General features: G+C 42.7%; 1 protein-coding gene across 1 annotated transcript in view; it reads left to right on the top strand.

The window, feature by feature from the left end:
- Positions 1-602: 602 nt before the first annotated feature.
- Positions 603-26,447, top strand: part of AGBL1 (AGBL carboxypeptidase 1) — a 330,445-nt gene continuing 304,600 nt past the window's right edge. The window contains exon 1 of the mRNA XM_080607077.1: positions 603-25,139. The gene's annotated coding sequence lies outside the window, so the exon portion shown is untranslated. The remainder of the gene's footprint in view (positions 25,140-26,447) is intronic.

The raw sequence follows: 26,447 nt of genomic DNA, 5'->3' as shown, positions 1-26,447 counted from the left end.
TTGTGTCTCATTTTTTACACTCAGTGGGGGAATTTTCTGGCAGTGTTTCAGTCTGGAGAATTTGCTTCCTGAATATCATACTTCTTCCAATCATAAATCTGGAGGGAGGTCAAGTTGGGCAATATTCCCTTTGTCTGTGAAGAGAGATACAAACTGTTTCTCATTAGAGAAGAGGCAGAGTTTGAAACCTTAGGTCTGAACATCTTGGGGTACTGAAAGCAAACCTTTCTCTGGGTTTCTGGTCCAAACCTAGACTGGACTAGCTCCGTCCTGCTCTGCTCAGTAAGCTTGCAAATTCTGGCTTGATTTTGAACTGTTACAGGCTGGTAGGGAAAACCAACCAACCAACCAAAAAACAAAAAACAAAGGAAAAAAGAAAGAAAGAAAGAAAGAAAGAAAGAAAGAAAGAAAGAAAGAAAGAAAGAAAGAAAGAAAGAAAGAAAGAGAGAAAGAGAGAAAGAGAGAAAGAGAGAAAGAGAGAAAGAAAGAAAGAAAGAAAGAAAGAGAGAGAAAGAAAGAAAAAGAAAAAGAAAAAGAAGGAAAGAAAGAAAGAAAGAAAGAGAAAGAAAGAAAGAAAGAAAGAAAGAAAGGAGAAAGAAAGAAAGAAAGGAGAAAGAAAGAAAAAGAAAACCCAGGAAATATGTTTCTTCAATGTAAATCCACATGTATCTGAAGAAAGAACCATTTCAGCATGTGTACTACCCGCTAGGCACCTTTTCAACTGATTTGACTTATCAAAACAATTAAAGCTGTGTTGTGCTTATAAACATTCAAACACCTTTCCTAAGCCATATCCATTCCCACCAGAATTACCAATATTTCCAGTCACTAAGTAAATCAGAAGCAATAGGGGTCCTCCTTGCTGGCAACTTCTGATCCAAAAAAAGAATATTCTTTAAGTGCTTTGAAGGATTGTTTAAATTCTGTTAAGGAAAAAGATTTGTAAGCTGAGTGAAGAAATCAGAGGACGATGATTCCCGGGGGTTAAAGATGATGGATTTGACCTCAGTCTAGAAAAACATGTAAGATTAACATTTAGTTGGAAGTTGAATCTTAAAAAAAAAAAAAAAAAAAAAAAAGATCTTTTTACTTCTAACATTTGTCTTCCCTTTAAAGTTTTGAAATAACCTGAAGGAATGCAAGAATGAAGGCCTAAATATACCAAGCTGACATAAGAAATATTTCACTTAATAAGTAAATTTATCTTGCACATGGACTCTGGCTTTTCAACAGGAAAAAAGAGAAAGCTCAGGGTTAGCATTTTTCTCCTTTACCCTGTGAAGTTTGTATCAGGAGCTGCCTCTCATGAAAGTGTCATGAATCTTCTGTTATTTGGTAGGATGTTTGTAGTTTTTGTGGCTCAACTTTGTGAGTCAAGAGATTTCTTTCAAAAGGGAAAACAAAAGATGGGAGGCTTCTTGTGTAGCTTTAACTAACAGGAAAATCCTGTGGTGTTAGCATCATCACTCCCCGATGGAAATAGACATACATTTGCTGTCCAGGCAGAAATTGCCCCTATTTACCTTCGTTATTCATCCTGGGATGCCAGGAATCCTTCTTTGTAGGGTCATTTCTCTTTCTTTGACTAGATGGGGAAAGCAGTGGGTGTAGACCTACCCCTAACTGTTCATTATGTCTACATCAGGCAGCAAATCAATGCAGTAGGAATGGAAAAGCATCTGGTGCTGAGGCTTTTCTGCTATGCTACATAAAGCCCGGGGATTTTATTTCTGGCCAGATCTAGTCTGGTCCCATGGACCAAATGTCCCTGTTGTACATGCAATTCAAAGCTGTCTGAAGGGCCAGACATCAACTTAGTCATTACGTCTTATGTCTGCCTTAGGGTTTGGAGCACATTTGCTGCACATTTGGAGTGGAGATTCTAGTTTAAATTTCTCCAGAAGGAATCTAGTTCACGAGCATCAAAACAGCTCTGCGAACAGAGCCAGTGCATGGCAAATTGATGACTGGGAGATTTACTTCAAAATCCCACTCCTGCTCTGAAACAAAATGCTAATGTAGAGGCAGCCTTATGTGATGTGTGGAAACAATTCATTTCGTCCTTCCAAGCGTAATTTTTTTTTTGTGTGTGTGTGTGTGAAAATATTTCTCACGGATGAGATTTCTGTCCTCTGAAAAGCTTTGCCAACCCATGAGTCTAAGAGCAGGAGCTGATGGAGAGAGTCGTTTCATCCCAAGGGGGAAAGGAGAACAGTCGTGGTGGGTAAGATTTAGCAGCACTTTGTAATAAATGCATCATCCTTCTCCGAGGCTACTCCTGCTGTGCTGTTGCATTAGTGGCCATTCCTTTGACTTCTCTGTGGGCAAGATTGGCCAACAAGCTGGGTCTGAAGAAGGCAGCTTGATTTTCTCCCCGTCTCCTTTAGCTGGGTGTCGTGGTGCTGCCGGTGGTGGTCTGTCATTGTAAGACTATCCCAGTCGGTTTGAATTCTTGCAAACTCTTTGACTTGTTGACCTGCTGCAACAGCTAATTCCACAGGGTGTCTGCAGTGTGCTAAAAAATAACAGCTTTCTTCTCATCATGGCTAAATTATGTGCCTTTTAGCTTTGTAAAAATGTCTCCCCCTGTTCTAGGATGAGGGGAAAAGAGGAGCATTAGGTCAGGATTCACCACAGAGTTCATTTTCTTCTTTAACTGCAAGCCCCCCCTTTAAAGTCAGAGCCTGCTTTCTTTAAAATTAAAGGCAAAACACCTACTGGCTGCAATGAGAGCAGGTTCAAACTTTTACATTTCTCCTTTCTAGGTTAAAAACACACCCAGCCTTTGTGATCTCTTTGCAAATAGAAGCTTCTGCTCCCAGAGGAACTGCTACGAAAATCTGGCTGCAATCTGTTCACATGCTGCTGAGTCCATGTGTTTGGAGATGCGCTCCCGATACACAGCACACCCAGAAAAACAGACTCCCACTTCCTTGGTTCTCTTCTTCCCTCTGGATTTAGACGTCTTCATTCGGTTACCTACGGTGACTCCCAGGTCTGTGCTGGCAGTGATGCTTCAGGCAGGGACAAATGAAGGCATTTTCCTTATTTCCCAGGATACAAACAGGGATTATAGCTAGCTGTGAGCCCTTGCAGGACTCCACTATGCTGTGGGTTGTTGGCTTTCCTTCTGAGTATAGCCAGGTCTCACTGGAGTCAATGCAGAGATTGTCAGCCATTTATTCCACAGAATAACATGGGCATGTTCAACTGTGTTTTGTCCTGATGGGCCCTCCACTGCAGACAAGCACCTGCATCTCCCAAACTTAAGGAGAGATGGCCTGCAACCCTTGGCTGCTGATATCAAAAGGTGAGGAGAGGCTCTTAATTTCACAGGGACCGATTTTCCCCTCTGTCTTCAAAGATCGTGACCACGTGGAAAGATCCAAATAGTGAAAAACTGAACTTTGCAAAAGCAAAGCCTGAACTTTATTTCTTGCCCATGCCAGCACTTCCAGGCACACAGCAGCTGCAGGGCTGTGAAGCTGGGACAATAGTGAGGCTGAGGCACACAAGTCCCGTGAAGAGTCATCAGGATCAGCAGAGGCTCCTTGGCAGCCGCCCAGGTCGGTGCCTGTCAGCCGTCACCCTGCTTTGCTCATAAGAGCCTCAAGTGTAGCTCTGCCAGCACTGCAAGGAAGATCCCCACTCCTGGTGTGAAGTGCTTGGCTAGGGGTGTGCGTAATTAATGAGCTTTTCTGTGAACAAGAAGGAAATTGCTTCTCTCATCTCTTTTGTTAGAGAGCCCCTTGTAACAGAGATTCTCTCTTTGTACAGCCTTCGGTGATTTCTGTTGGTGCTATAAGATAGAATAAAAATTCTTTTGCAAAGAAATGGGAATAATCATGGAAATGTTCCTGGCTGTATTCATAGCTGCTTTGTAAAGACCAGTTTCCAGTCCAACTGAAAGAGACAGAGAGAAGTAGCCAGAGAGATGCTTGCAGTCTCCTTAAAACACTCAGTAGATAGATGGCGGGGATTATAAACTAGGTTGCGGGAGATGTATTGTGGCTAGTGCACCATGCTGTGTGAAGCAGAGGTGTACCAGCACCCACATATGCTCGTACACGTACCCAGCACAGCACTCTGCAATGCCACCGTGGTCCCCAGCACCGCGTGCCTGCGTTGGCCAGGACCAATTCTCACTAAGAAGCAATAATTAATTCGGGCATCATGCTGATGTGGATATGCTGAAGCAGTGTACATCAGAGGCAGGCCCTGAGATTCAAGTCACTGAATCAGATGCGGACTTGGGTTTCCTGTGGCATCACAAGTCTTCTAAAGGGTTTGTTTTTTCCCCAGTGTGGAATAAGAACAGCTTTGTAATTCTGGAAATTTGTCTGTGGGATTGGAAAGACTTTTTCTGCGCCTGTTGTTTGTGGTCTTACATCTCACAGCGCAGTTGCAACATTGCACTAATGCTGAGTCGAAGTCTGCTGTTTTGAGCAGCAAAACATAACAAAATCAGTGTGGCTTTGTTCCCAGCAGGCTCTGAATCTTGGGCTCTGCTTACAGCACTGAAATAAGTGATGTGTGAAGAACGGGAGGCTGATGGGATCTTGGCTGGCACTTCTGGGACATGCAATGTGTGAGGGGTTGTATCTACATGAGTCCTTGCTGGGAGAAGCAGTGTCTGTAGCCCTAAACACCCATGGGAAGACAGTGATGTTTTAAGGGTTTTCTGAATCCCCTGGTTCAATAACCAGGCCATCTGATTCTGACCTTCGTCACAAAGCAGTTCATAATAATGACCATGGGTTTGCTTGTCACCATGCAGGAGTATAGACTAAACACTGCTAAAAATGAAGTCCAAGTTATTTGGAAGTTGGTCCCATTTTTACCTCCTCAGTGGGTCATTCTCTTGTTCCTCCTAAGTACAGACTGTCCCTCCATGACTAGGGCTGTGTTTTGAGGAGTACAGCCCCACAGAGGGAGCGATGTGTATATGGCCTGGTTTCTCTGCCGTCATTTGAGGTCGTTGGGAAAAAGATTCTGCTCGACACTGTGACACTGTAGGCATGCTGCTGCTCACGGGGCGACACTGAGCAGGGATCTGATTTACTGGGTTGTGTCATTGGTCCTTTTTATCTGATGGTAAGCATCCTCACAGCTCAAAGATCTACGGAAATTAAATTAAATGAGAGGGCCCCCTCATTGCTGCATCTGTTTTTAGTGCTACTTCCTGGCTTCAGCCAGCGCAGTTTGGACTCAGGTGGAGCGCTTTTGTCTCCTTCCTGTGTGGAAGGCAGATGGAAGCTGGAGACATAAATGAAGAGGGAGAGAATTAAGTGGTGCAAACTACCGACACCAAGAGCTGTTCATCTCAGGGCTGTCAGCTCAAAACCCAAGGTGGCTGTAAGCTACGGTTATCGCAACCTGGCACTTGTAGGAAATGAATTGTGATTTAACAAATACCCATGGTGTAAGGGTTCATGATTTTGTACGTCCCTCTCTTCCTCTTCTTACAGCTGCAGCAAACTCTGCAAAGTGGGTGAGGAAGGCTGCACCCCTGGAGGTCACATTGGTCTGCCTTCTGTGCTCACCCTCCAAGCACATGCATTTTATGGCTAAGTAGGAAACAGGATCAACCTAAAAAATAGAGGATACCATACCAAATTTATTGAATATTTACCAAACCTTCCTGTATGGTAAGGAAGTGGGCAGAGGGCAGGACCTGATCCTGCTGCATTTGTGGAACATTTATGCAATTCCTGCCAGCAGTTATATAGGAAACAGAGCCTGGGAGCAGTTTGCCAGGAGCCTGTTGAAAGGTTTGGAGCCAGGTTTCAATTGCATTTGAAGGACCAACTCACTGAGGTCATTCCTCATGTGAAGCTTCTTCACACGAGACATACCACTTCATTATTAATCCAGGCACAACATATATCTCTCAAACACCCGCATAACAAGTTTCTCTTTACATAATGTTTCTTATTTTTATGAGTTTTTCAGCTCCAAAATCCTGGGTCGAAACCGTAGCTGTCTGAGGTCTGTGTGCCACTCCAGCTTTCAGTGGAGATGTTTCGTTTAACACGTGTGGCCACATCCGCAGCTGGTCTAGGACAGCACAGCTCCCCTGAAGCCAGGGGTGGTGTAGTGAATGTCCTTGGGTTCATGGTGGCTTGTTTGTTTTCTAAACAGTTTTTTTCTGGTTCTCCTACACTTTTTTTTTTTTTTTTTTCATACTCTGAGGAATTTGACAGATATGTAAGGTGTAATATTTTGAAAAGCAGAGCTGATGTTGCTGTGTGAACTTCCAGAGCTTTCCCTCACCTCCACCCCTTTGCGGAGCCAACCTGGTGTTAATCTTCTTTCACTTTTGACATAACTTGCCATATGCGTCTGTATGCTTAGCCTTACATTGCATATGCCTTCAACTACCTCTAAAACTTGTCTGGGGTATGTACACCAATATCTCAACAATGCATTGCACCAGGATGATTGTCTGTGCCATGGTATTTAAAGCTGATAAGATGAAATATAATGGCCTCTTTTGTTTAGTAGCTGGATGATGTAATTGTTCTGTCTGACCTAAAAATTGATCAATCAATGGAAGGCATGTTTTAACCTGCAGACTGCTTATAAATGGTTGACCATGAACATTGTTTGGTGTACTTGATATTCATAATTTATTACTTTGGTTGCTTGGAGTAGATGTTGAAGTCACATGGCATGTAACAGTTCCTACACTGGCTGGATCCAGCTCCTTAAGACAGGTCTCTGGACTGAATAATGGCAAATGATGACATGATGACTTGTTTAATAGCCTCCTTGAAGGGAGAATTCAATAATATTTGTCTCTAACATTCCTATTATAATTGCTTGCTGGAATATTCATGTAAAAGTGGCACCGCTGCAGTCAAAACAAATCCCTTTCAGGGTCTGACCTGATATTAATAGATTATTTTTTTGTTCAGTTTCTGTCTGAGCAAGCACAAGGTGACACAGTGATTCTGATGTATATAACCTATAGTACATCATGCAGTAATCAACATGTTTCACATGGCATAATAACACAAGAACTCAATTTAGGTTGATGAATGGATAACCCAGAATCTGTGGAATTTTTGGAGGACCGTCCTAGGCTGGAGAGATGTGTTATACAACATTGGGAAACATTTGACCCTCCCGGTGCTTTGTGTTTCTACATGCCACATTCATGCGAGGAGGAATCTTTGGAATGAAGGAGGAGAGATGGCAATCACATCACTTGAAGGTTATAGCTCTGGGCTCAGGCCAGCTGGACATTGGTCAGCAGGACTGGGCTTTATCTATATTTGAAACATGCACAGGTTTTAAATGTCCTCTAGTTAACTTTAACCCCTTAGCTGGGCATGCAACAAATCAGTGAGGGCTAATAGACAGTCCATGCTGGCAGTTGCAAATATCTGTTGCTTTTGTATTGAATTGGAGTCAATTAAAAACACTGAAGATGGTAGAAAATCTCTTGACTTCAAGAGATAATGAATCAAGGTTTCAAGAGAGCAGTTGGTAATGATTTTCCTCTTTCTTGCCAGTCCTGGTAGGGAAAAATTTCCTTGTTTAAGAGTGGGTCCTTGAGGTGAGGCAAGATGGTGTGATGGTATGTGTGGGAGGAAGATCAGTCTTCCTCTGTAATTGTCACACATGATCTGCAGAGAATAGACTGAACTGCAGACGTTCCCTGCTTACATCTATGGCTCCTTCACTGGCTTGAAAGCTATAAAGCACCAGAGCATATTTTCAGAGAAGAAATGTTATCTTTCCCTTTTTCTGCCCTGCCTCAGATCTGTGAAGTATTCAAGAAGCATGAGCATAAGGAGGTACTTGTTTCTGTGTGAGACAATCGTGTTCTTCCTTAGGAGTGTTATTCTCTTAGAGTCATGGACAATGGAGCAATCTCATCTGTAGCTCAGTAACTGTTGTGCAGTATCCTGGTTTTAAGTAGCTGTCAAGATCTCTCTTTCCTGCAGAGTTAAGAACGTATAAGCAGTGTAGGCAAACGAGGCTGAAATGAAATATATGTATGTATAAGCATACGTATATACATAAATTGAAAGAGGAAAGAGGGAGGGAGGAGGGAGGGAAGAAGTGAACAAAGGAACAAGTGAGTATCAAAAGCACTTTAGCAACCTTCAGGATGAAAGGTGCTACAGAAATATAAGATATTATCACTATTACTTTTATCAATAATACAATATTGCTAGCTCACTTACTTCATTGCAGTCCCATTGCAACACTGATGTTGTTACCTGGCCTATTTTAAAATGGATTGGACTTTAGTTTTATCTTGTTTAGTTTTATCTTGGTAAGAAAACACTCTGTGAACTCCAGCTAATGTGCTTCAGAGTGACAAAACAAATACATTTTATGAAGCCAAATAAAAGTTTGCTTCATCAACCACTTCAGAGTATAAACAACTGCCAGCCATCTAAGGGAGTAGACATCCTTTTATTTAATCGCAAATTAAAAAACATAAACCACCTTAAACACAGAGCTACTGTCACATCAAATCAATACAATAATTGTGCTCAAGCAGTTGTAAGGCACATGATGCTCAGCATCTTGCATACTAAAAATAAATCAATCACCAGAGAAATAAGCAAGTCTTATAATATATGAGTAGATTATGGCATATTAGCACATTTTGTATTGTATGACTGCTTTTCCCCATTTACTGAATGCATTTAATACAAAGGGGGAATTTTGTCATCAGAGAGTTGTTAGCAATTCCTTTTGTTCTGGTGAATTCCTGCTAATGAGAAAATCACTGGAATAAGGCAAGAGACACTCAGGTCACACTCAAACCTCAGAGACAGGCTTTGCTGCAAAGTGTGAGCTGTTCTTTATTGTTTTCAAGCCAATGGATGTGAGGATTTTAAATATTTTTTATTAAATATAGTAATGAAGGAATGTCTTGGAGACTGAAATCCTTGATCTGCCTGAATGCTTACCCTCTGGCTCACAGGAAAAAAAGGTCTTAAAACAAATGTCCAGAGTTTCACACTAACTTCATTAATAACCTAGCGTTTGGTCTTGTTTTCACTTGACCACTGCAAATGTCTCATGGGTATGGCAGGAGAGATGCTTTCCCAGTCAGGAAGGGTAACTTCACGGATCGCTTTGCTTATGATAGATAAAGCTCTGGCTCTAATGGGAAACCTGAAATCGTACTCCAGCCCTTAAAACACCCTTCCAGACCTTCTTCACCCTGCCCTCAACTTTTCATTTCTGCCATTGTTTACCTGAAGGTAAGGCACAGAACTACCTCGCTGCAGGAAGACAAATGGAAGAACAAATTGTTTTCTCACTAGTGCACTGAAGAGAGGACACTCTGGGGACAAAGAGCATGCTGGCTGGTTCATCAGATGCGTGAGAGGAGCAGGGGTCTTTGCTTCCCCAAGTGTACAGATCAATTGTTGTCGCAGCCTGACCTAAGCTGGACCTAAGCTCTGGTGAAGTACCGGCTGAAGTACCTCCTGTAACACTTCTGAAAGCTTTTGGTTCCTGCTGGGTTGGGAACAAAGGTGCTGAGAGGGGCCCTTACAGTAATACAGAATGACCAGGGAAACAAAGGTGCCAGATGCTCCAGGACTCACAGCTCACCTTTTTCTTCAGAAAGGAGACAGTTTCTGTTTTCCCCTGTGACTGCTCTTTCCCTACCCAGACATCGCTCAGCTCTGCTCTGTTACGCAAGTGTCAATAAACATCTTACCAGCAAGCCCAGCAAAAGGCTGAAAGCTTCCCCGTGATGCTGGGGGCCACCGGCTTTTGCAGCAGTGCTGCTCTTGTAGCAAAGACTGATTTGAATCCACAGCTTTTTTTCATTCTTCTTGTAAAGAAAGCTATAGAAGTGCTTGACATTTGCAGGATTCAGCTGCAAGTAGCTGCTGCTTTTCTTCCTTCTGTTCTTGCTATACCTGACCATCTAGTCTCTTTTCAACCCCCGAGTAGCCCCAAGGAGTGCATTTTGTTAACTCCAGGCTTATTGGTGCACGTTGATGCTACAGGGAGGGATGTAGAGGTTGGAGCAGACTTGCTCTTTGTTCAGATTTCTTACCACGGTTTTTGCTCTGAGCTCCAGCTTATGGTGTCCAGATTGACAAAAGCCAAAGAGCTGTCTCAGAAGAGCAGCTTCACATTGCTCCCTACCAGCCTCTGCAGCCAGGGAATTTGAAACTCATATGAAGGGTAATAAAAGGGAGATTGTTGAGGTAGAGCTGGAGAAAAGCCCAAAGGAAGTTACTGTATGGAAGTCAATTCTTTCGTGGTGTTAACTAAGGCTGCCCTTCTCTTTGTGTCGGTACTTTATTGCCCTGATCTGAGAAAGACAAAGTTTATTGTTCCTGGACACCAGGACACCATTGCTGCTGGGTTCCTCCCATCCACAAAGCTTTCAGATATTTCACAAAGATGGCTGCAAGCTGCTCCGGATAAACCAAGGCATAAAAAGCTGAAACATGTTCCCCTGAAAGCCAAAGGCAAAAGTAGGCAAAGAACCCAGGTGTCCTGAGGCTCCCGTGCGTGTCGCTGCCTGCGCCACGTGGCCTCGCTGGTGGCGAGAGCCTTTCGCTTTCTGTTTGAAGGTTGTGCCAGGGGATCCAGCTTGGGGAAATGCCATGGTGCCGCTCTAAAAAAAGCAAGAAGTACCAACCTGATGCAAACAGAGATTTATGGGGGGGATAAAAGTCTTAGTGAGGAACCAAGGTGGCCACAGAACAAGCCCCAGAAGTATTTGGCAGCCGGCCCTAGGTTCTCATCTTCAGCCCATTACCCTACTCGCGTTTCGGGGGCTGTGGAGTGATAGAGCCAGTTTATCCAGATGATACCAGGGAGGTGATAAAAAGGAGTCACCAATTAACTCCAGCTATGGGCGTTATGTAATCGGAAGCATACAGCCCCGGGGGGGGCTGCTTCCCTGGGAAAACATCACACGAGGTCAAACACCTGCACTTCTGCCAGGCCCAAACACGACTGTGTCAGCTTGTTCCCCCCAAGGCACTAAGCCTCTCACCGAAGTGTCACCCACCCTGTCGGCTCCTGAAGATGGGCTGAGAGAACGTGTCCTCGCAGCGGTGGGCAGCGTCCTGTGTGGAAAGGGCCAAGATCCTCTTTCCACTGGGATTGAATTGCAGGCAGCAGTGGCTGGGCTGGAACCTGAGCTGGGTTCTCCCTAGTTCATAAAATTAGGCCACTCGTTGCTCTGGGCTGTGAAGGGTGCCTGGGGAAGGGAGAAGGTGACCCGGGACACATTTTGATCCCGGACGGCTGGTCAGAACCCAGCTACGTAAGCTGGGTGATTGAAGCTGCTCGCAGGTCAACATCTTAATCTCCTCCGAGTCAAAAAGCCAAGAAACAGCAAGAGGGGCAAATTTCAGCCGGGTTGGCTTCGATTGACATCTTTTTTATGAGTTGTGCTCCGATGGCAGATGTCGTGCATTAGCGTTATTTACGCATTAAGAGACCTATAATTGGAGACTAGCAAGTGTCCTCATCACAGTTGACCTTATTTATGGAGGAGCTGACATCTGAATGTCAAATTTGCATCCATGACTTTTCTCCCCCTAATAACCACTCTAATATGCAAATACTGAACGGCAAAAGAATGAAAATAAATAAAACAGCTATTTTCGTTATCTCTGGGAGGATTTGTGTTTGCTGCGACTTTGGAGGCTGTATTGAGATTAGACTCTGTCACTTAATCAAGAAGTAAGTGAGAAAGAAAGGCATTTCGGATGCAGGAATATGTGAATTGTGAATTGTAAATAGCCTGCAGTGCAATCTAAGGGAAGAAGCAAGTATAAAGCGTATTACAGAGCCATTTGCAGTTCCTTGTTCAGGTATAACTGACGCTTACAGTTATTTCGTTAAATATTCTGTTTATATGCTTTTCCATCCTGAATAAGAAGTTATCCTGGTCCCTGGAGTGAAGGAGATTCACAAAATACCTGCATTCTTGTGCTAAAAGCAAGGCATTAATGGAGCTATGTAACTAAAGGATATGAGACATCAGCAGGGAGAGGATCAAGGAACAAACTGTTCCCTATTGCAATGGTAATTCTGCCCGGAGATGATACCAAGTGAGAGGAAAAAAAGGGTCTTTGGTGCTTGGCATGATCTGGGTGGGAGACTTGGAATTTCATGTTGGAAAAGGTTGTGATCACTCAAAGAGCTTCTTTCTTCATGTCTCAGAGAGCTTTGGGAGGGCCCGGCAGTGGCACACTTTGTGATCAGAAGCTCCTTTGCCACCGCAGGAATGGGGCCCATCATCCGTCATCCAGCTCCCTCCCACAGCTCTACCCCGTGGCCCCAGGGGGATCAGGGAGATTCGCTCCACGTAGCCCTGATTGCCCCAGGCCCCCTGTAAAACCAATGGTGACAGATAAGCACTTCTGGAGGGTAAACTGTATCCTCGGCAAGCTGAAGTGCCCTTTCTCTTTTCCATGATTATCTGGACAGGTGATAAGGCTCCTAATTTGGTGCCTGAGGTAGCTGCCTAACTTCGGTGGTATTAATCGCTCCCTGGGGGTTTGCAGTTACATCTCCAGGGACACATGATAATAAAACAAAACAAACAGCCCAGGATTTTCCAGGCACAGTAACTCTTTATGAGGAGAGCACAGAATACAAACCAACCCATCCCAGACAGAAAAACCCTGTCTGCGTTTGCCTGCTCTGTTTTCCTTGCTCCTGTGTGTTTGGTCAGAGTCCTTCTGAATCCTGAGTCCACTTTCCAGATGGAAAGACTCTAGTAGGTGTCCACTCTCCAGGGACGATGCAGTAGAGGACTAACTCATCTGCTTTGGAGGGCTGAATGTGGTCACTCGTTGCTGAGTCTGAACAACTGTCCTCTTTGGTGATGGACTAGCAGGCCCTGCCCTCCTCTGCTGAGTACCACACGCATTTCCCAGTCAGTGAGGCATCTCTGCAGCACACCACAACGGGCATTTGCTACAACCAATTGACATTCAAAATCTGTGCATAAAGAGATGGCACAAATTATTGTAGTACAAACCTCACAATTAGTATTTTGAGGATTAGCACTGAAATTGTTGAAATGCTTTTTCTTTTTTTTTCTAACACTTCCTGAGATTTTACTTTTATTCAAAACAATGTTTTTTTCAAAGCTGTAATAAATTTGCATTAAGGAGGTTAATTGTACGAAACGCCAGAATGCAAAACATCTCAACATCGTTACATTTCAAAACTTGCTGATCAGATGCTAACTCTTTTCCTCTAATAATACTGTTTTTATAAAACTGTCAAAGTGTGACTTAAGAGGAAAAAAAAAGTCTTTGGCACCTTTAATTGTGTGGGAAGTAGGAAAACACATTGGCTGGTGGTCTACAGGGCCAGATTTATGTACACGATGGAGTGCCAGGCACAGAATTATAACTGTTGCTATAAGAGAAAAATCAGGCCCTGTCTAACGCAGGGGTATAATTCTCCCCCATCATGTTGTGTCAGTGAGAAAAGCATCTCTCTTGTGGCATGAAAGAGCAGGGTGCTCATATGAACTAAGTTTATCCCAAGAGGGATGGGGGAGAGCGTGAGATGAGCTGGCCTATACAATGAAGAAAACCACAGGTTTCGCTGTGTTATTTGCAGGGACTTTATCTGCTTGGTTCGCAGATGGCCGAGGGGAGATGCTTTCAAGGCCTTGCTGGCAGACTCATCCATGGAACTGAAACCTGTCAGCATGTGATAATTTGTGTTATTCTATATTTAGAGCAGCAAGTCACAGTTGCAGTTGTTCACGTCTGGTCTTTAAAGTGTCAAGGAGAAAGTGAGTCTTCCTTAGGCGGGCCTGAAAGTCCCTGAACAATCGCTGCAGAATAGATTTTGCTGCTTCATTTCACCTCAGTCAATACCACCGTTTATTCTGATGATCAAACATGAGGTTAAAAAAGGGTCTGTTGTAATTAACATCTGCAACTCACAGGTCCAGACCTATTCTTGACTCATCTTTTGCTCATCAATACAGAATCGCAGCTCCTCAGTCCACATGGATGGCCTTGGCCAGGCATGGGCTGTTTTACCCTACTCGTGGGCCTGAGCACGGATTCATACTCCATGGCTGGCTCCTTTCTGTACGGACAAAACTTAAATTGCGGTGGAGGTCTGCCTTGTTTCTACTTGGATGTTTTTATTCTACATCTCTTTCTCGACACGGTCTGGCTGGGATCCTGGTGTTCTGCTTGAAAACACATATACATACATATTTTTAAGTATAATTTTGCCACTTGCCTAAGATATGACTGAAAGGACTGAAAATATTGAACTCTTTCAACATCCCACATCCCATTGATCTTGGGTCAAAGTATACTGTTTCAACACGATTGAAACATTTAGTTCAGATGTCAGCTCTTTAAAACAATATTTTTTTTTAACAAAAGAACATCTATTTTCTTTTCAGAAGTGTGTTTTGAGCAACAACATGACAGCTTTCAATTCAGAGACTGTTACAAGTGGGACATGCTGATATTATCTGTTTCATTTTTTTGCAGGATGAAATCTCACGACAATCAGGAAATTGTTGTGATGAAAGCAACCTCTTGCAAACCTCTCCCTGCCCCCCAGCAATCTGAAAAAAATATTCTCCCCATTACACCCCTTCCCAACTGCTGTACTCCTCTTTTTTTTTTTTTTATTGGCCTGTCAGTCAAAGTGAGTTTAAGCTTGACGGCCTGGCTAATCCTTGGCTTCTTTGCTTGGATCAGCTGTGTTGCAAACCTCTGTGCTATGTGTACCTGTCCTCCAAATAGAGGCTTGAGGCAACCAAAGCATTTTCCATGAGTCATGGAGTAGCCACCAGATAGCAGTACTATTCTACTTGGGCGGACTGGGGTTACACGGTGACCCAGCCTTATCTGGCACCTCTGCCTCAGTTCTCAATGCGAATCCATCTATTTCTTCACTTTCTCATTCTTCATTTTTATTTTTCCAAACAGCACAAGCACATGAAAGTAGGGGAAAAAAAATGGAAATTCTACCTCTATTACTTCTGCCATAACAAGTGAATGTAAAACTATTCATAAAAAATAAAAAAACAATCATGACAGGATTCAGGAACTGCTGAAAATGTTGAGTCACAACAAGGGACCCTAATTTGTCTGTTTTCTGTTTGTTTCAGTGGCAGATGAAGGAGGGTTGATTTAATTATTTTTTAAAGAGAGTGAGACAAGTGTTGATTTAGCAGTTTAGTCATCAAAGTAATTCCACTTACAGAGCTGCAGGACTCCAAAGAAACGTGTTGACGAGCTAGGATTAACATCCTGCATGCAACAATGCTAGAGCTATGCTGACTTTCTCTGTAACATACAATGAAAAGTATTTTTTTGTCAGGAGGCTTCTATAGAAACTGGATTACAAAATATTTCTTAGAATGGAATGAGACCAGGCAGCAAACAGGAAAAAATTACAGAAAATAGTAGTCATAAAGACATTGCCTGGTGAATAGATTTCAGCATTCATAAGATCAATAGCAGAGTATGAGTTAAATTAAGAGGTAGATGGATTGGAGAAAAGGAGAATTAATTTTAAAATGAATTTTGGAGAGAAATGGAGAGCTGATGAGGCAAGGAGAGACAAGCTTTATCCTTCCAGGTGGCAGGAACTTCCCAGAGGAGCATGCCAACAGGAGAGAGCCTAGCAGGGTGCAAGAGATGAAACCAGCCTTGATAAAGCTGGCATAACAAATTCTGTCCACTAAAAAATCATATTTTTATGCAAGGTACAGTGAAGTGCATTTTATGCTGCCTTACAGAGTCCCTAGAAATACTTCTTGCCCTGGCGACTCCCACAGCAGCTTGCACTTTGCAGCAATGAAGTGGAAGGGAACTTGCCCTTAGATGCCAAGGGCCATTTTCCAAAGTTGCTGGCACCTAATTTATGAGTATGGAGTGTGCACACCCGGGATCTCACTGATCCTTTGGCTATCTGGGCTAACTAGACCAATGGGCATAAAAGGCATGATTTCTACAGGTGCAACAGGCATCAAAGGGCAAAAGTATGTGTGCACGACTATGCCTGTCCGTTTCCCATTTAGAGATGATATACAGGGTAAAACGTACATCCAAGAGAGCAGGTGCTGGGGAGGGCAGCAAGCTGTGCAGTATTTCTGCTCTTCCTCACATAGTGTCTGGTTTCTTTGCTCTGCTCTCCACCTTGTCATGGTGAAAAAGGGAGAAATTAGGTTGTCTGAAGATCAGGCTGGGGACCCATTTGGAAGAGATTTAGTCCAAATTTTGGCAGAGAGGCTGTTGGGAAGGGTGTGATGACAATCTTTTCTGCCCCGGCTGATTGGTGGGCCTGAAGGCAAGTGCGCAGCTGTATGTGGTCGGAGGGGCTGAGGGTGGAGGAGCAATGTCCAAGCACGTCACTTTTTTCTGCATCCCCACCTCCTCCACAAAGGGGAGCCCAGAGACTTTTAAAGTCAGAAAAGCTCAAACCTTCTGTGTGGATCACAGAGCTGGAAATAGCTGAGGTTCCCCGATCTGTGGTAGCAGTGAGCTCTGCAAGGTAATGCTCCACAGAAAGGTTTCAGCCATGAAACCTTGAAACAGCATTTGACAAATATTAGGTAATATGTTTAGTCCTATCCGCTTTGTTCCTTCTTTGATCCTTGTTTTCTCTGAGAAATGGGGAGAAAAAGAAACATGAGGGAAAACAGACCCGAGAAAGAAAACTGAGGAAAAATGGAAAGTGAAGAATATCAAAACTAAATGTTTTGCATAGATGTTCTATTTTAAAATTTTCTGGAAAAAAAATCTTTTGCCTTGGATTCTGCTTAATAAAAACAATGTTAATTCATGTGTGATTTTGACTTTTCCGTTTTTCTACCACCTCCTGCTTAACATCATATAAATATTGTAAGAAAAATGGCCTGGCAAATGAAGAATTCAGAAAGGCAACCACTGTGCTTCATTCCTTTCCTTACACTATTGACCCTAGCATAGTGATAAACTGGAGGTCGGTTATTAAGATGAAATCCAAGGAACAGTTGGAGTTGTATTCGTAAGGGAAATAGTTGCCACGGTGTTGATTTTCATCCTCAGTCTCATAAAGTACCCTCTGATTTTGTTCATAGAAGTTGAGAGCAAAATCCACTGTTCATATTTGCTTCTTACAAGTTGGAGATTAAATATCCCATCCTAGATATGACAACGGGTATTCTGACTAGCCCTCATTGCAGTCATGCTCTTTCACAGTTTAAAGCTAATCCTTGCTCAGAAGGTATAAAACTTGTGATATGTTTATTTTATTTTTTGTTTTTTTAAATCCAATACTTCTGGTCCTTAAATAAGCAAGAGAAAAGCTCTTTTGCTAATTTCTGGCTGGGGTGGAGAACCAAGCTCCTAGTACTTAATACTTTTTGTCCATTAAAATAATTGTAATAATTACAAGATAAAAAACTGCTTAGAAATAAAATAGATTAGCTCAACAGTTGCTGTGCTGCATTTGTAGTTGATGAGGCTTATTGTATTAATCAATTGCCTACAGCTCAGAAAGATGTGGGAATCAGAAGTGGAACGGGACGTAAACGTATCTAATTTTCAGCTTTTGAAAGAATCTAGGTGAATGTGCATTGCTGCTGTGGACAATCTGGGGGTATTTCTTTTTAAACCCTGCATGCAATTATTTTTTTTAACCCTGCATACAATTTTAAATAGCTGCAGAATAAAACAAAAGGACTGCAAACCAAAGATTTGTACATCCACTGGAGGCAGCACACTGTATTGTAAAATTACCCCCCAAAACTTGTGCCAATCCAGCCAATCTTTTCAGTAGCAATGACCATGTTGGCAAATTCATGGAGGTTCCTGAATTTTCACTGAAATCCTACCAAGATTTTACTGTGTGTTGCAATATATTCATGGAAATACAGTTCATTTTCAGTCTCTAGAAGAACTGTACTCTCAAATGCTGAGATGCCATAATAGCTTACTCTTGTAGCATTTTTAACACGAATTTGAACATGTCAGGTGAGTCTCACTAAAAAGTCTTCTTTCAGGCAAACAGCAGGTCAACGTTATAAAGAAATGAAAATAGTCCATGACTGCTACTAATAAAATTCCTAGTTTGTGGGTTTTATTTTTAAACAGACTTGAAAGGAAACCTTCTCCCGTAACTGCTGTGGACCAAGAGATTAATTTGTGCTCTGGAGCAGGAATAAGTCAGAAGCTCTTCAGAGAGTCTAGTGAAACAATATCTGCCTATATGTCTCTCTGACATGAGCATCCAGAGCTTTATGGAGCAATAAAAAATATTATTCAGATTGCTTAGATACTGATGTCTTGTCTTGACTCATTGCTTTGTTTTCTCTCCCAGCGTATTTATCAGAATATAGATGTTGCTACACATCACCCGCTTCTCCCTTCCTTCTTGGGTTAAATCCAAACACACCCTCACTGAAGAAAAGGCTGCAAATGTGCACAGTTTTTGGACAGTCTCCTTTTCAGAACTCATTGTAATTGACCTTCACAGGAAAACTACATATGTCCAGATTGGTCTGTCTGTGGATACTCCCATGAGAGGATAAATGGCTATTGAATTTAATGAGATTCTTGGTGCCCATCAGAGTTAAACACTATATACTTATTTGATGGGACAAGGATTTTAGCTTCATGTGTTTGTAGAACACTGAAAGAGTTTGTCGGTATTTGAACAATCATAAATAATGCTGATAATAAGGTCCAGGATGCAATGAAACCTATCCTGCATTTTCAGAGCCAATTAGGAAAGCAGAAGTATATCTTCTGTGTAAGTTTGGTGGGCTGGAATAGTGAATCATCCAATGATAAATCCATGCTGTATATATATGCTATAAGGAATGATGTGCATCTATTATTTTTGATTGTTATGGAGGGAAGGATCAGATGGGTCAACATTTTTCCCTGTTAAATGAGTTATACTTTTTAATATTTCGTGATATTTTTATGACATTTGCTGCTTGTGTAAAATGTGTTTTTAAACCCCAGTAGTTAACTTAGTTCCTCAAAATCGAGCAGGGATTTGTACCCTAAAGGTGCAGGGATGACAATTTCTGACTGCAACTTTTCATGACTCTGGGCAAAAGCTCTGCTTCAGCTAAACAAGTCCTCGATGCTGAACTAGTGAGCATCTGAATTTTATTATCTGCAATAAAAGTGTATGAAATGAAACCAGGAAGTGCCTGTTTGTCAAAAACACCCAGAGCCGTTGAATCGCTGAACTATGAGATGACACATTTGTTCCTATTAGGTCTTGAAATGTGAGACCCGTGCACATTGCCACCATGCAGCACACCCTGCACTTACTGGTCCTGGAGGCTCAGCCTCAGCCCTGCAGACAGCAGATGCTGCAACGCCAAAGCATCTGCCGAACACGGGAGACTCCTGGATGGCCAAGGGAGGGGAAACTTTGATTAGAAATACCCTGGAAACAAATGCATTGATGTATATAATTTTTCTATCCTAATACCGGGGAGCTGTAGAGAGTTGCTGCTGTTTCCTATACAGATGAACTTGAAGCACAGGACAGACAATATGAGAAAGCATATAAAATCCAAAGTGTTCAACTGAGTTGCTTCAGGTTGTCATCAGTGACCCCATTGATATCTGATCTTGGGGTTTGAGGTAGGCAGTGGTACAAGGGTATTCTGTCAAGGACTACTGTGCAGAAGTGACTACTTGGAATTTTAGGGCATCACCTAGGGTCCTAGTGCTCCCTTGAGGAAAAGGAACGGTGCTGCCCCCCACACAGCTGTGCTGTGATGCACAAATTTCTATGTCTCCCAAATCTCAGATGCAGTGGAGTGACATTGGGTGAAACTCTCTCTATTCTCCCTTGGACTCGCAATGCAGCACAAACACGAGAGCTTCTGTTCCATTTATTCCCCTAAACTCACTGTCTGAGGAAGGGAGTTGCTTCTCTATCAGTTCGCAACTTGGATAGCTAATGGGCAGAAGGGATGTACAGAAGCAATGCTGTTCTGAATCAGAATAAGTATGTTCCTGCTTTGGAAAGGTGCAAATCACAGGCTGACAGGTGCGGTGGGAAACTGCAGAAGAGTCAGGACTGGGAGTTGTAAGATCAGAGCAGTCAAAAACAGAAAAAAACTGATCTTGGAACAACTAGATTACCACAAACGTGGGGAATTCAGCCTCCAGCCTAGCTCTAGCATGTACTTCAGTACAAGTCTCTTTAGTATCTCTCTCCAAAGCGGGACTTTCATGTCTGTATCAATGCCCCAGTTTCGCAGTAGTCAGCAGGATTGCTGAGACATTGAATGTCAGAGGTAGAGGGGCTGGCGGAGCTGGGATTGCTGCCAAACCAGCTGAGATGCACTCAGCCAACAAGCGCTGATTCCATCTGTCCCAAGGTAATGATCCCAGTGAGCTGGTATGGAAATCTAACTGGTCCAACCAGTATACGCTGGGGAAGAGGTGGTGTAGGGATGCAAAACAGCCTCCTGGCCTCAGCAAGTGATGAAGGATTGAGACCTTCATGTACCTTTGTGTGTCTTTGTGTCGTCAGATGCTTCTGGTATGCAGAAATGCCATGAGTGAATTATTTCCAATAACCTCCTTCTAAAGACAAGACAAAACAGAAGAGAAAACAAGGAGGGTCTAGCCACTGCTGTGGCTTTGAGAAGCTTTCTTTGGAGACAGAAAGTATTGTCTCTCTACCTAACAGGTTCCTAATGCTGCCCTGTCCTGGCAAAGAGTCAGAAACTCAGAAAGCAAAAAGGGCATCTGGAACACATGGGTTGCTGCCGACTCAGCATTCTTATTATTTTTATTTTGAAATTACTTTGTGCTGGCATTCAGTGGCTGCAATCCAGCTTGAGGAAGGCATGCACAGACAAACAAGCTCCCTGCCCCAAAACAGCTCACATTTTTAGTTTACAATGCTACTACTTCAAGATTCTGTCATGGATAATATTATAGACTAGCACATAGACAAACAGACTTTTTTTCCTCTGTTAAAGTCCTTCCTACCTTTGAAAAATCATTTATCTTCTTTTGAATTACTTTTTTTTTCATTTTTTTTTTCAAAATTGATCAAATGTCTTTTGAAACTTTGGGCCTGTTTTTCCTGGTTTGTCGTGGAAGCAAATAAGACAGATTTATGGCTCCCTATAAAACTTCAGCCTTGTTTATAAATTGCTTGTGATTGATTAAGTAATAAAAATGCTTTTAAGACAGGGAGGTAAATCTCCTGGCTAATTGCTCAGTGCTTTACATTATAACCTTGTTACAGCGACTGGGCCGGACAGCTCTGCCGTTCCTATCTCATGAGAGTCCCAGTGGAACAATCACCCCCAGCGTGCTGCTCTGCCCTGCCTGTCAGAAGACACAGACCAATAATTAATGGGTCAATAAACAAACCAAGTGATGCAGCTGAAACACAAGAACAAATCTTGTCCTTTCAGGGGTGATTTCCTAGCAGGGGATGATTTCCGAGGCAGGAACACAGCCAGTTTTCGTTCATGGCCTAGAGGTCGTCTGGCCTAAGTGCAGGCCCTCTGCCTGTCAGCTACTTCCTCTCCGCCTCAGTCAGGGAGCCCTGAGCGAAGAAATTGCCTGCAGTGACCAGGGTTTGATAAAAGTAGGCACAATGAAGAGTAACTTGGAGATACTAGGGTGATTCGCATGAAAAATGCTTTCACAGCATGACTATGTTTTCTGATTTTGATACAAAGTAGGGACCCAGATCACATCAGACTTCAGGCACCATGAAAATATGCATAATATATATTTAACTGGAGCTCAGCAATCATGGATTTATTTTTATCTTGCCAAACCTTAACTGTGAGAGAAAAATAAAGGGCTGTACATTCATTCAATTCTATGGCCTGCGTGGAACGGGTCCTGTAGCAAATGTTGGACGGAGAGAACTTTCCAACAGCAATTTTGGTACAGTTCAGCAGCACACACCTTCTGTCGTGGAGCAGCCCGTGAGGCAGCCCCTCCTGACTTCAGCCTCACGCTGTTACCTCAGATCAGTCTCTCGGCCAGCACACATCTACAGCTCTCACGTGCTGCAAGTACACACCACTTGGCAAATTCAGACTCTCCTTGAAGGCCTCAGCAAGGTACCAACTTTCTTCCTGGGCCCTCAAAATCAGGGGGTGTGAATGTGCTTCTACCCTCTCCTCCTTTTGTTATTATTATATATTTTTTTTTAAAAGTGGTCAATTAGTCTCTTGACTCCGTGGCACCTTCCCGGTGTTCATCAGCGTCAGAGGCAGGAGGCTGATTGCTGGGGCTGATTGCGGTGTCAATGCTGCTGATTACAGGGCCTTAATTGCGATGATGAGAAAAAGACTAAAAAGTCATTGAGCCTTAAAACCCTTCTGGAGGGTGGGCATTACTTCTGTGGAGAGCTGGTGCCCGGACCAGCACCTCTCCCTCCCTGATGGATTCTCCATAAGCACCGAGATGTGCTGGGGTGAAGGCTAGCTCACAAAGACACTCTGTGTCAAGGATTTTTTTCTGTGAGGGAAATGGAGGTGGCTTTCTCACAAACCATCTATGCCCACACCAGCTACATGTCCTGGGACTGCCACACCTTCAGCAGACACCGTTGTGGTAAGATGATGCTGAAGGAGGTGGTTTTACCTGCAAACTGCAAGATGCAGCCAGGCCAGGCAGCCTCCCGTTGCCCACTCACCTGCCTGAACAGATACATGGTATTAACATTTGGGTTTTTGCACACCTGCATGGTAAAAGATGAACTAGGTAAATGAGCCCTCTTTATCATTAAAATCAAAGTAACGCTTTGACACACAAAATCTGCCAGCAGGCAGTTCTGCCTTTCATGTACTCACAAATGTCTTGGTGTGGCATGACAAGATGATCCCCCTTTGTGGAAGCTTGTATCTTGGGGAAAAGAGCAAAGGAGACACCTAGCTTTAAATATGCTATTTTATACTCTGTGTATCTACTTTACATATTAATTTCCTTAATTATATACATTATCATACCCCATGTTCAGTTGTAATATCATTTACTTTGCACCATGTTTGCATTAACGCCCCTGTCACGGCTTCATTATTATTATAGCCAGCATTTGCAGGTGTCTTATCAAAATGCCCAGAACCAATGCCGTCTGGGATCTAGTTCACCTGCATTCCAGTCTAATGAGCTATCACATGCTTATAGACTGCTCCCTAGTTAATGCAAGGTCAGACTCCAGTTTTCAATTAATACAAAGCTACATTACTCAATCCGGCTGAAAATCAAACAAAATCATTGCACCAATTATTCATTTACTTATGCTAGGTAGCAAAACTTCTAATAGAATGTTCTCTGGGGTCTGGGATCTCTTCAGCATGCACAACTATGCTGCTGTAAAATCTTCATATCATCAATAAGACCCAATACTGCTTGACATAAGAAAACATCTGGACACTGGATGCAAAATGCTCTCTGTTTTCGTCCTATGCCTGGCCTTATGCATATTCCTTAGCTGCCTGCAAATGTCTCAAAAAGCTTTCATTGTCCTTGCTGGATATTTTATGCCTCTCTTCTGGATCTTAATTATATAATAACTGAGCTAATCAGTCCCAGATGTAGTAAGTCACAGGGGACTGTTTTGTTTCCTCAGTCCCCACATAACACATGCTGGTTCATGCAATTAAGCAGCCCTTCTGCATCCCGGTGGAGTGAATGACAATGTCTCAGTCAGAGAACTTAGGCACTGATGCTGCCTCAGATTGAGTTGGCTTCTCACTTTCTTGCACACTCAGAGAAGATTAATGAGAATTCATACCGAGGGGGAAAAACATAATGTTTTATTTTGTAGGCAGCAAGCACATACAATAAAAAGTATCTTTTTTAATAAAAATCAATGATGACTTAAAACACACAATAAATGTTGCAACATTAATAAAAGATGCTACACATAAAATTAGACCTAAATGTGCAGTTTGCCCAGCTATTTACAACCCACATTTCAGGCCTTATCATGCTTCCAGCAGAGAGTGAAATGGTCTAAAACAGCTGTCAGATGGAATAAAATAAATATGGTCTCAAGTGCAAATAAAACAAAACAGCATACGGAAAATTCCTGACTACAATGTCACCTCCCCACAAAATGAAGAGGAGTCAGCATGTAGCTCTGAAGCATACATGAAGGTTGCGACCAGGCAGGGGTATGTAGGGTGCCAAAACTGAAATCATGGAAAGCACTAGTGGGTTAAGCAATGTGGAAGGGGATCAACTTCTGAATACAGGGCCCTGAAAGAATGGCACATCTTATCTGCCTTCATCAAGGCAGGGCTGATTGTGTTATATAGTGCTTGACAGATGCCTGCGTAGACAGTTCTTAAACACTTGCCATGTTGGATGCTGCCATCTTCTCACACAGTTTACTCTAGTGCTTCACTAGCCTTCACATCACTTGGTTTACCCTGGTATTTAATTTATTTCTTGTCCTGTCTGCCCCAAACTTGGAGAATATTCATTTCTTTGCTGCAGCCTTATGTATGACAAGAACAGGTTTTTTGTTCCTCCCTGCCTCCCATCTTGTCTTCTGTAAGCCAAACAACCCCATTTCCTTCCCTGGTTCCCTGTAGGTTACATTATCCAAACCAGTTGTTGTCATTCTGTATTTAATCTGTTGATTGTCCTGGCTCATCACTTTTGTGCTGAATTTTAAGCCTGCTTTCCAGTGTGATTTTAGTTACTTTATGTAGAGTGTTGTGTGCAAATCTAATAAGTTTATTTGCTGTTTTATCATTGTATTTATTAATGAAAATATTGAGCAGCACCAGAACTAAGAGGCACCATATAAATTCTCCATGTGTAAATTCTCTGTGAGACATAGCCTTCCCACCTAACTACAAACCATTTATTACTCTGGATATGGCTTTTCAAACATCAGAAAAACATCAGTTTCCTTACTTTATCATGTGCAACTACAGTTAAAATCTTAGAAAGTCAAAATACAGAATAGCTTCTGTGTCATTTTTAAGCACGTGTCCTTTTACTCTGGAAAGATAGTATAATAGCTTACTATGTTTTTCTTAACAGACACATAATCCTCATCTGGCAATACCTGAACAGTGGAAGGAAACTGAAAGATGGGTCTTGATGGAAGAGGGAAGGTGCTGCCTTGCATGGAAATGTACGGATGAACTCCTGAGAGAGGGACTGGCAAGGGGATGGGAAGAAGTAAGTGAAGAATGGACAAGCAGATCTGTCTGAGTCAAATCTAGAGATCATAGTAGTATTTTTGTGCTGATACCATGGTAACTCTAAGGACACGCAGAGAAAAGAATAGCAACAAATTTATTTATTTGTTTATTCTGTTCAATGATATGTACCTGTCTTACCCATTGAAGCAGGCACAATTGGAAAGACTGTGTGCCGCACACTGGGTCAGACTAAACAACCATAATGATCCCTTCTGGCTGCAAAGCTGCCAGCTGCAGTGAGCTGGTTTTTTTTTTTTTTTTTTTTCTGAATAAAGAGAGAAGGATCTGGCTCATTCCAGATGTTGCCAGTTTTGCAGGACAGACAGGCCACCAAGGGGAGAAGCGGGATTCCCCATCTAGTGTCCTGGATTACATGCCTCTGAAGTCACTGTCTTTAACGAAACCCCAAAGAGATAATTGCATATAGTTGCCGCCATCTTGCAGTGGCTACCTCCATGGTGGAGGAGAACTTTCACTGACTGCAGAAGGCTTTAGATCAAGTCCTCGTTAAATACAGTTCAGTCACAGGGAGAGAGGAGGTAATGCCCCCATTTTGCATCCTTTACTTTCCTTAGTTATTTAGTGCAGCTGCTCCTCCTAGCAGTGTGCTCCAGTAGTTGCCCTTTGTGCACTCTAAATAATTTAATTCCATCCTTGATTATTTATACTCTTAGATACACAGAGACTTTTATCACATACCCTGCTAGTCATTAGTTACCCAAGTGGGCTATTTTTAGCAATGTTAATCTTTCCTCAAAAGTCACTGCCTTGAGTTCCCTAATCATTCCAGTCGCTCTTTGCTGACCTCCCTCCAAGTTGTTGGCAGGGTGTACTGTGCAGCCTTTTATTTATTTATTTATTTATGTTGAAGATCCCTTTTGTGTTTTAATTCCAATAAGCATGAGATAGCACAGTGATGCTGGCTGGTGTGAGTCACTGAAAATGAAGAAATAAGGCCATGCGATATGCTCCAACCTTGACAAGCTTGGGGAGGTGCAAGGTGTCGGGGGGACTGGAGATGCTGAGAGGGCAGAGAGTTGTGCTATTTCAAGTGTTTGCAACAAAACTTGAAGTTATAGTAACTCCCCTATTTTGGGGCATTGTGGCTCATTTTGAGACCTTACAATCACCTTTTGTCTGTGAGACTAGTTGCATGCGGCAGGGTAAGGTCTGAACAAGGACCACTGAGTCTGTCTGCAAGCAGATGCAGATTCACACTTGAACTTGACAGCTTACCGGTCTGCACTTTAAATTCAAATACCAGATTAGATCTCAGAGGAACTGA

This window comes from Anser brachyrhynchus (assembly GCF_964034855.1).
Source record: "Anser brachyrhynchus genome assembly, chromosome: 11".
Classification (NCBI taxonomy): Eukaryota; Metazoa; Chordata; class Aves; order Anseriformes; family Anatidae; genus Anser; species Anser brachyrhynchus.
This window is presented reverse-complemented; position numbering and strand designations above follow the sequence as displayed.